Raw genomic sequence first — 11,539 nt, forward strand, 5'->3', positions numbered from 1 at the left:
AATGAGCAAACATTTTGCTTTTCTTAATTTTAATGTTGAAAATGAAATATTTATTGCCGATACCGTTCTTATTGCTACAGGATCTAAGACTAGTTATTATTTGTAAAGATTGAGGTTCTCTGTTGGAAATGAAGCAGTATGGTAGTACACAACAACAACAACAACAAAAACAATATTTTTAAATAAAGTTTTAGTTTTAATTGTTATTTACTTATTCTACTGAATACAACTAACACAAGGGACTTTTTTCTTTTTATTCTAGGCAATCAAGATGAATTTTATCAGTGCCCGGACTGTCTGAAAAAATACAAGTATAAATCTGGCTTATATCAGCATAGGAAACATGAATGTGGTAAAGAGCCGCAATTCCAGTGTCCCTATTGTCCTTATAAAGGACGGCAAAGAGGACATTTAAGATCACATGTCGCCGTAAAACACACGGTCTTTTCTTTGGGTTAAAATATTTTAGGAATTCACATGTTATTTCCAGTCAAAATTTGTAATGCTGAAGATTGAGATTTAGAACTGAAATAACAAATAGCCAAAGTTTAATCCTAAGGTGGTAATAAATTAATAAGTTATTTCGATTTTTAAATTATATTAGTTCTTGTTAATTAAGGAAATTGAATAAAATTTGGATTGATACAACAGTTAATTATAAAAGAATACGTTCGCATTTGTTCGAGGATTGAATGGAGTGGAACTTTCTTATAAATCTTCCTAAATGGGTAGGCTCGAAACACTTAACGTCTAGAAAACAAAATTCTATCTTTATATTTATTAAGGTATAATGGTCACTGTGGAAGCATGAGAACGTTAAAGTACAACGTGCCCTTTAGTAGATTAAGTAACATGGTCGTCTTTGCTGCAGAAGCCTGAGCTAAAATATAATTATAAAAAAAATATATTGTAATAAATTCGAATAAGGGTTATTTTGTTATAGAAAAGCTTTAGAATTAAATATTTTATAGTCCTAAATTCGGTCAGGTTGTTGTTTAAATAAGCTTTGATAGGATTCATTGTTACGTTGGTTTGTGTAAAATACAAAATTGATTTCCAGTTTTTAAAGAGGCTGTTAACGACAAGCTTTGGAATAATTTACAAATATTTAAAAATGAAAAAAATAAAAAACATAATTTTTAATATACATTTTGTATTTATTGTTTTCTAGATATAGTAATTTGTCCAGGATGCAGTAAAGTTTACCGAACAAAGCTTGGACTCTATCATCATCAGAAATATGAATGTGGCAAAGAAAGGCAATTTCCTTGTCCACATTGTCCATACAAAGCCACCCAAAAAGGAAGTCTAAAACGGCATATATTTTTAAAACATTTACAAAAAACACTCCACTAATAAACAAATACATTGAAATGAATTACAATTTGTAACATTTTAGTTTTAAAAGTTTAAAAACATTCAACAATTTATTAGAGTTAATGATATTGGTAACTAGTAAACCAAAAAAAAATTAGTAACTTATATGTAAATACGATATCTAAATTAGAAATAAGTTACCTGTAAAAGTAATTTTTTACTAAATAAATGTTCAAATAAATTCTAGATGCTATGTTGCATTTAATTTCAAATTTGATGTCTCAATTTATATTCATAAATTATTTGTGGATAAAATTTACAAGCTGATATAAATTTCTTGAACATTCTCCAACCTAGGGTACGGAATTTATGATCAAAACTCCATTTTTAAAATTTGACACGCCCACAATACTTACTTTTCCTCCTAGTAAGTGAAAATTATATATATGTATATAAAAAAAAGGGTTGATAAATTGTTTTGCAGTGATATCGTATGAAAAATGTTTTGTTTAGAATAAGTCTGCAGCATAATATTTACTAAATTTTATAACTAATTCTGAAGTGTTTTTAGCCGAATTTTAACTCTCTATTTTTTTCTTTTGTTTAATATTTTTTTCAGCTCCAATAGAGTGTTCTTGCTGTGGTAAAGTCTACAGAACAAAGCCAGGACTGTACAACCATCAGAAATACGAGTGTGGCAAAGAAAGGCAATTTCCATGCCCACATTGTCCATACAAAGCTAAACAAAAAGGAAGATTAAAAGGTCATATTGTTTTGAAACATTTACAAATCAAAACATAAAAAATTTACCTACAGTAAAAGCTCTTTATTCGCGGGGTATATGTTCCATAAATATGCCGCGAATACAGAAACCGTGAATACGGAATGGTAATTTATATGGGATTATAGGGGATACGTTCCTAGGTGACAAAATAAAAAAAAACTAATATATAAAAAAATCAATTTAATTGAAGTTTTTGAACATTTTGATTATCTTAAGGCTTAGGCAATGGTTTGAAGAATTTTGTAATTTTCTCTTGCTTGGCAGTTTTTAAAAGCTTTTGTTTGCAGTCAAAGTTTGAACTTGCCACTACAACTACCATCAGGTTCTTTAAAATGAGCGTAAAGATACTTTGCCTTCTCCCGGACCATTGGACCACTCAGGGGCACCCTTTTTTTTTGGATGCGGTCTTCGATCCATAATGACAACGCCACTTCCATTTTTTTCTATTGCTGGATCACGAACAATTGCTTTCATTCTGTGCGTTTACATTCTCAAAAACACCGATCGCGGCGAAGGCGGCTTATGTCAAAGTCCTCGGCGATATCATTTAACAACATACTTTAGGCAAAGTTGTAATACTAAGATCTATTTTACTTTTTTTATTAGTCCATTTGACGGCATTTACAAAGGATATTGGGTTGGATACCTGTTGGAATCCTTTTATTATCATAGTGTACTTCCGCGAATATAGGAATTGGGTCGCATTTTTTTAATCCGCGAATAGTGAAAACGCGAATGAAGGAAGCGCGAATAAGGAGCTTTTACTGTACTGCAGTTTAAATAAAGGTTAGAGCTACTACTTTAGGCAAAAGATATCCTGTAATAGTTACTGTAATATAGTAATATCCTGTTTAATGTAATGAATTGCACAGATTAAATTGAATCACGTAGTCTTAGGTAATTCATTTTGTGCTGAAATTGTTCACCCGACTTTCTCCTTCTACCATATTATTCGTCAAGTTCTAGCCTACATAATTTGTTTAAACTTGTTCAAATTCAAGAACTTTCATGCTCAGATATTTCTAGCAAAAAATTTTTTTATGTCAATTCAAGGAAATGGTGAGATAGCTATTTTTCAGTCAGTCAGTCTTTTTACGTTTTAATGTATCGTATGGTTTTTAGAAACTAATATGTTAGTAAGAATTAACAGTTCCAATAATACTCAGTTTGAAGGAAGTTTTTAAAGTTTTAACTAGGAGAATTTAGTAAAAGATTTAGTTTCAGAGTTCACCATACTTTGGGAATTTAAAAGAATTCATTGTAGTGTTTAGAGTAGATTATTTTTTTAAATTAACAATGATCAAAACTTGAGAGGAAAAACGTCTACATTGTATAAAATGATTCTTATTGATATTATGTACGTTTTAATATTGATTAAAATAAATCATTTTAAAAGTAATTATTATTAATTTTCTAAATAAATAGGTATAAAATTATTAAATGATATTGAAAGAAAGAATTGAAATTCAAAAATTATTGTGTAAAGATATCGAGAATTTCTTTGTATCTTGGAATTTTTATGAATAAAAACAGTAATAGTAGACAAAAAATTAAGATAACTAAAACTTTAAAATTGGTTAGTTGATTCTGCCACCGAATTTCATAAGAGAATAAGTGACTCTATAAGTAAGTATTTCATTTTATCAAGATTCCCCCCCCCCCCAAAAAAAAGAACTAGCACAGTTTCATAATAGGTTCGAAATGTTCAACATACTGCACACACAAGTCGATATTGTTCCAAAATTATTATTCAAATTTCAGTGTAAAAGTGTTAAAAATATTTTTTTAAATTTGAGCAGTTGCAGATATTCTAATGCCTGTAAGTATTAAAATACAAAAATACAAAAATTAATTTCATTTAAGTTTTTAATCATTTTCTCTTTTCTTTCAGCTCCATACAAATGTTTTGGATGTGGTAAAAATTACAAAACAAGACCTGGATTGTACAATCATCAGAAGTATGAATGTGGCAAAGAGAGGCAATTTCCTTGTCCACACTGTTCATACAGAGCAACACAAAAAGGAAGTCTTAAAGGACATATTGTTTTAAAACATTTACAAAATAAAAAAAAATTGATGTAAAACTGTCACACGAGTATCTTTCGCTCCTTTACTAAGTCTTGTGAGTTTATTACAATACAATAATTTTGTCACAATTACAAAAACGACAAATTATTTAATTAATCTTTAGTATCACTTAAAATAATATACTTTTCTGAGGATTACACGTACAGAGGTTTAGAATATTTTATTGTCCTCCTGTCGTTCATCAGTCAGCTAGACAACCTTAAAGATTTTTCTGGATAACTAATCTAATTAAAATTGCATTTTCGGCACATATGTTTTTAACAAAAGTGATACTCTTATGCTTGTACGATTATCATTCCAGTTTTTGAAAAATGGTATCTATTTTTAAAAAAAAAAAAAATTCAAAGACATTAAAGTTGCTTGTAAAGACGTTTTTTCTTTTCAACCGACAGAAATTTGTAATTATATCAAGGCTTTTTTCGTTGTTTGTATTTTTTTAAATTCTATATGAGTGGCAAAATTGTAATTGTTTAGCTTAAGAGAACTTCTGGATGAAGATATTAATTAACAATATTTTTCAAGTTATAATGAATTATTTTATTATTTCTAACTTTATAATTAAACAATTCCTCAAGAGTGTTTCTTCATTTGGTACTTTCAGTTATTTAAAATTAAGAAATTATCATCTGTGTCTATAACAAAAAAATATTGTAAGGACGCTTACATATTTAAAAATAGATTTGTGTAATTTAAAAATGAACTGTTCGAATTTAAAAAAAAAAACCTTATTTAGTGGCGTGCGATAAAATCTTAGAAAGTGAAATGCCCGGCAATTTGAAAGATTTGGGGTTTATAACCTATCTGTGATTTACATCTGAATTTTGAATGTTATCTGCTATGATCAACTTAGATGCAGTAAGTAAATGTGAGTTTGTTAGTGAGCTATAGTAATCTATTGTTTCGTTATAGAGCTATTTTGCTAAATCCAAGTTCCTCCACTTTACCGACTACCATCTTTTATGCTTTATATTTATTTTTTTTTATTTGGGAAAGTTTATTGTAAATTTGGGATAAATTTGTTATTGTGCTACAGATACATCAAGATCCCATGAGAAGAGTAATAATAATCTTTTAACGTGTTAATTTTTGCAGGAAAAGGATTCGTTTGCACTAAGTGTTTTAAGACTTACAAATACAAACAAAGTCTTAAGTTCCATCAGCGCTATGAATGTGGCAAAGATCCTCAATTTACTTGTCCGCATTGTCCTTACAAGAGTAAGCAGAAAGGAGCTCTGAAAAGGCATTACAATCTATTGCATCGATCATTGGCTCTTTTACCACAATTGCAAAATTAATTAGGTAATTTAATTTTTGTTCTTTGAAAGGAACTAAAAAAGAATTGTAATTTTAAATATTTATTTATAATTTGTAATTTTATTCTAATTTATTTTGCTTTCAACGAGAATCAAAGTAACTCGTTATATACTTATATTTCTTTTTGAGTTTACTTATACAGGCAATTATTACCATTAACTATTATATTTTCATTGATTAATGTTTGAATTCATACTGTTCGTTTTCACTTTATAGCTATTGTGTGCTTGAAATTGCTTCTTTAATTGCTCAGAAAATTTAACAATTACACTTTTATGATGTACTTGGATTTATAGACTTTTATACAGCTAGTTTTTTTTTACTGAATGTACAGAATGAAAAATGTCATGTTTTATGTTTGATTATTAATTTTGTTTTTAATTGCCGACAAGGATTCTTTTAATGTTTATGTACTTTTTAAAAAGCTTTCAATTGTTTCGAAAATGTTTAAAAAGCATTTGGTGTTCAATTTTCAGTATATTAGTGATTACGTATTTCTGTTTTCTAATTGTCACCATTAAAATTTTATTTTTATAAATTACTTTTTACTCACCTACTCAATTGAAATCTGAGTTTTTGAAATGCTTGACAAATTAATTTACTACTTTTCTCAAATTTTAAAGCCGAGTATTGAAAATGATTAACAAAAATTTGTTTTATTGTCTCTCCATAAAGTTATATTTTTTTTTAACTGTTGAAAATAAATAAATTAATGAAAAAAATAAAGAACTTAGTGTTCAATAAAAATAGGACATAATTTTGTGTTCCTTTTATTTTTATATTTTTTGCAAAACATTTATTGCGATCATAAAATCCGAACAAAAAGATGCATTACTAAAATTGGCCTTACTTACCAAGAGTAAGTAAGGAACGCTTTAAGAGAGATATTTATTTTATTTTAGTTCAGGGCGCGATAGTGCTGTGGTCATTAGCACTCTGATCCTTATTATTGCATTGCCTAACTCTCGTTACAGACAACGTTGTACAAAATTGGGCAGTGAGTGAGTTAGAGGCTCTTAGGAAGAGAAAATCTAATGGCAGTCTGCTGGACCCGAAACTGGAATCTCTGCGTAGGAGTTTAGTGCAGTATCCACTCAAGATATCTCTTTTTGGTGAGATTTTACTGCTATTATTATTTATTTAAGGGGAGCGCTCTACACTTTAAAAGCCCTTCTGGCCGAATTGCAACAAATTAATATTCAATATTTCTTCAGTTATTCTGTACAAGATGATTTCTAGGTAATATTGACTGCCACCTGAAAAACAAAGCTAAGTACTTTAGTAAACATTCTCTTCGGATCAAATTATTAAACCAGTTCTCAAAATCCAAGAGGTCTGTATTTATGAATGGGTGATACTTCTTGTTCCTATTTAACATATTAATCATAATAAAAGATTCATTGTGTGAGATGTTACTCAAAACTATTTCATCAAACCAAAGATAACATCGGTAATAAGTTTAACATATTGAAAGGGAGCAAATTTGGCCAACCTAACTAGCACTTCTATTTTTCTATTCTATTCTGGAATAACAAGTAGTTTAAAAATTATTTGGAGAAATAATGTATCTCATTCCATTTATGGATAATAAGTTTTTATTAAATCTCAGTCAATGGCTTGACCTGTCCAAGTTGGTGGATAATCTCTACGAACTATTAATATTGCGATATGCAATTGATTTTTTAAAAATGTATTCTGTGTATACTTATTATGTAGTTTAGAACGTGTAATTACCAACATCAAAAGAATAAATAGTATTTTCCTTAAAATAGTTCAATAATTACTACTTTCTATTTTCTTAGGTGGTTCAATTTATGTCTGTCCAACCTGTTTCAAGAAATATAAATACAAGCAAAGTCTGGCGCTCCATCAAAGATTTGAATGTGGGAAGGAACCACAGTTTCAATGTCCACGCTGTTCTTATAGAGCAAAACACAGGTTTCATCTGAAGAGACATCTTTTTCTTAAGCATTTTACTGAATCATGAGGCAAACCTTTATTAATTATCCACGTCCAAAGTATGAGTAGTTATAGTTTTTTTTTTGTTGTTAATATTAATAAACAAGTTTTTCTGTATATTATTAATTTTTTATTTATCATAAATTTACGAATAGGTTACTAAGGCTGGAAACATAGTGGAGCGTCGAGCAAATCGGCGAAAACAAACACTCTCTTTAGATAGAGTTGCTCTATCTTCGCTTTGCTGCCACTATGCGCAGTCCCATATGTTAACTTGTGTTTGTTTTCGCCGCTTTGCTCGCCGTTCCACTATGTTTCCAGCCTAATAAGAGTGAAGGGAATTTTCATCCAACAGTGACTACTCATATTATATTTCCTTTCACCGTTATTCTATATGTTGGAACTTGGAAAAGGAATTCCCATTGGTAAAAGAGATCAGGAAAGATTAGTTGCCTTAAGGGAAGGCGATAGATTTTTGTGGATTCGGCTGAACATCTCAGCAACAGTTGGAAGAGTAACTATATTTAAAATAGCGGTTTGGACAACCGTCAAAAAGCCTTAAGGACGAAGTAGTGCCGGTTAGGTTTAAAATATTATTTTCTATCATCTCTTTATTCACTTACAAACAATCTAATAAAATATGTGTCTCTATATGCAGTAAGGTCCAGTAAGTTTATGGAATCTGAGTATAGACTGTAGTAGTTTCTTTCTTTCTTACTTGATCATTTATAAGTAATTTAAATGTTTTTAATTTTTTTTTATAACTTAGGGATTCCTGCAACAGCGCACTAATAATAATAAGTAAAGCCATAATTATAACTACACTAAACATTACCGTTTCACATGTATGTACATATCTTGCATTATTTATTACCCTAATATTCTATGTAAATTTAGTATTTTTAGATTTAGTATTGTCTAGTATTACCACTTTCATAGTAAGCTTATTCAATACTTTTGGTTTTTTTAATTTAAGAAAGGTCAAAATCTAAGATCATTGGCGCCTGGATAATGTTTGCTGGCTGTAACTTGGATACAACAAGAGCTTCTTCCACCTGTGGACCAAATACTGCCGTATGTAAAACTACTAGTAGGTCTTCTTACCATTATGGAGATGCAAAACAGCATTTAGCGTTTACTTTATTTTTTCTTTTGTAACCGTTCTTTATGTAGAAAAAAATGATTTCGGTCAGTCTGAAACCAGGAAATCCACTTATCATTTCTTTTCCATAGATTCAACCGTTGTGATACCTATCTAATTTATATTGTGTTATAGGTTGTTTTTTTGGAACTCTTGGAAAGATATACCAGTGTAATAATTGTGGCAGAACTTACAAATATAAAGAAAGTTTATCAACTCATCAAAAATATGAATGTGGTAAGGAGCCTCAATTTCAATGTCCTCATTGCCCACATAGAGCTAAATTGAAGAACAATTTGAATAAACATATAGCTAATAAACATTTTACACTTCTAATGCAAGAGCATTAAATAATGTAACTTATTCAACTAATCTTGTACAGAAATGAAAGGAAAACTATGTTGTAAAAATGAAATTTATCCGTCCAAAATAAAAAATAAAAAGCTATGACAAAACCGTCCTTTTTCTTTGCACCAAATTTTTGCTCAATAATTTTATATGTGGTAAAGTGAAGTTCGCTAATTTTTGAATTCTTGTTGTTCTACATTTGTTTGTTTAATGGTTGTTGTAAAAAAAAAGTTTAGTCAAATTTTATTATTAAAAAAAAAAATATTATTTTTAAAAAGTAAAATAAATTTTCTGGACGAAAATCCTTTTAGGAATATTTAAAAAATATAATTATTGTACAGTGTGTAATAAAGATAAGTTGTTGTTTCTAATTAGCTCTTTTTCCAACTTTATCCAACAATATAGTACAAGAAATATAACTAGCCTGAACAGCTGGTAAAGGAAAGACGAGGGTGATAGAGAAAGGTAAATGAAATTTCAAATAAGGATTTTACAACCAAAAAAGGTACACTTATTAACAATGCACAATTGTCTGACTTGCTTTAAAGTGGTTCTTCCTTAATTCGAAACATGGTCGAACTTGGATCTTTTGCGATGGAAAATGTAAGAGGTTTGTTTCAGAATTAACCATTTCAGACCTTATTAAGTAAACAGAAATTTTGAAGTATCATGTTGTAGACGACATAATCGACCGATTATCACAAAATAAATAAGCTACCACAAAACTGTGTACCTACAAAGATACATAATATTAATCAAAACTTCTAATCTAAACGGTCTGTGCAGTATTTATATTTTCTTATTTTTTTTTTTCTACTTGTTTAGATATTTTACTTTTCTAACACTAATCAAAATAATTTTTTTTTTCTTTAGGAACTCGAAAACGGAATAATTGTTCAACCAACAGTGGCGTTGTATTTTGGTGTAGAGAATGTTACAAGATTTACCCAGGAATTGATAATCTAAGAAAACATCAAAGATATCACTGTCCAAAAATGTCTTGGCTTGATTCGCACAAATGAATGAATGAATGCAGTATTTTTAATTAATTAATTTTATTTTTTCTAACATTACAGCAAACTGTAATTTTTTTGTTGTTTTTTAGCTGTCTGTAACATGAACTTGTATTCTATTAAAAACACTAACTTCTGAAAAAAGGCGTTAAAAACACTGTTTAAATAGTGGCTTTTTTTTCTCATGAATGCCAACGCAAAAAAAAGTGTTAAAAAAGAAGTAGAAGATATATCTGGTTGCACTAGTCAATTTTTTCTAAATGAGTTCAATGACATTCAATATTTAAGATTTTCAAAGTGTATAATAATTTTTTTTTTTAGAAATCATGTGTGTGTGTTTATATCAGGGTGCCTGCATGTATGCATCTGAGAATGCAATTGTACAAAACCGAAAATTCTGCAAGCTCAAACCTTGAAAGTCCGTTTTGATTTCTATCAAGGGAACCGAAAGGATGTTATTGGGCAAATATCACTTTTTTTAGACAAATGTTCTTTCCATTTTCTCTTGAATAATGGTTCCCATGGTTATCTTTAAACTTTGAATACTTACAAAAGAAAAAAGCTTTCTACAAAGCCTTAAGGGGGCGGATGCCATGCCAGTTTCTTATTCGGTTGTTTTAAATAATGACCAAGGAAGGATTTTAGTTTAATTAATTTTAAATGAAATTTGTGTGATGGTACTTTTCTTTGAGACAGTTCATTTCTTAAAGTCCACAATTAGAAAATACTCTTTATTTCTTCCTTCATTTTGTCTTTCATCAGAAGCTTCTCTAGAGTTGTAGAACTAACTAAACTGTATTCTTACCAACTAAAGGGAGTTCTCTAAAGTTTGTGACAAATTGTTGCCATTTTACTGGTGGTTTTCAATCTAAATTAATAAATAGGTAGCAATACTATTTATTATTTTCCAATTAGTGTTTTGAGTATTGTGCTGTGAGTAAATAATGCGAGTTTTTATAGTATTTTTTTAATTTCTCTTATTTCATTTAAGAAATAAATTTTGGTTTCCTTATTTACGTCACTCAATCAGAAATCCAGAAAAGAACCCAGGGAAGCGGGTCTTGTACCCCAAGGGAATAGAGAGTATAGAGGCTTATGGTATTCACTCCTTGATTGTAACGACCTCTGGCAGTTCTAGTATAAAAACCTTGCCTTTTCCCATGGTCCAGAGGTTTTCGCCAATAAGTATTTAGGATTGTTTTCTATGTACAATCTGACAAGAGTTTTAGAGACATTCCTCTCCTCATGTCACATTCTCCTAAGGGTCTGAATCCATGTACACTGGAATACACCCTGTACAGATAAGGGGAGAAGCTAAGAGAGTAGCTACTAGTCAGGATTTACTTCCACCTCCATATTTTCACTTTTTCTATTATTAAATTGTAATAGTTCATTAAATTTACCCCAAAAATGTAAAAATAAAGTCGTTTCTTACCTCCCAATTTCAAAATAACAATGTAAATATTTCGAATCTAGTCCTTGATATTCATTTTTTTAAATACAAAACTAGTATTGATAGAATAAAATTTTTATATTAAAGATAATGTATTTAAATGTAATTGTTCCAAACTTCTG

At 29.4% G+C, this 11,539-nt stretch overlaps 1 long non-coding RNA gene across 4 annotated transcripts; it reads left to right on the top strand.

Annotated features, from left to right (window-relative positions):
* The first annotated feature begins 1,936 nt into the window (after window positions 1–1,936).
* LOC141451143 (uncharacterized) lies at window positions 1,937–8,879 on the top strand. 4 transcript variants are annotated; one of them, XR_012456555.1, is made up of 7 exons: window positions 1,937–3,920; window positions 3,993–5,044; window positions 5,282–5,488; window positions 6,478–6,615; window positions 7,306–8,307; window positions 8,439–8,536; window positions 8,739–8,872. It is a non-coding gene; the product is annotated as an uncharacterized lncRNA (long non-coding RNA). The 4 variants fall into 4 exon arrangements; XR_012456550.1 differs by having other exon boundaries at window positions 7,306–7,521; window positions 8,232–8,879; XR_012456551.1 differs by having other exon boundaries at window positions 7,306–8,536.
* The last annotated feature ends 2,660 nt before the right edge of the window (window positions 8,880–11,539 follow it).

The sequence above is a fragment of the Rhodnius prolixus genome, unplaced genomic scaffold, assembly GCF_049639745.1.
Source record: "Rhodnius prolixus isolate KJV_2025 unplaced genomic scaffold, Rpr scaffold_1, whole genome shotgun sequence".
In the NCBI taxonomy this organism is placed as follows: Eukaryota; Metazoa; Arthropoda; class Insecta; order Hemiptera; family Reduviidae; genus Rhodnius; species Rhodnius prolixus.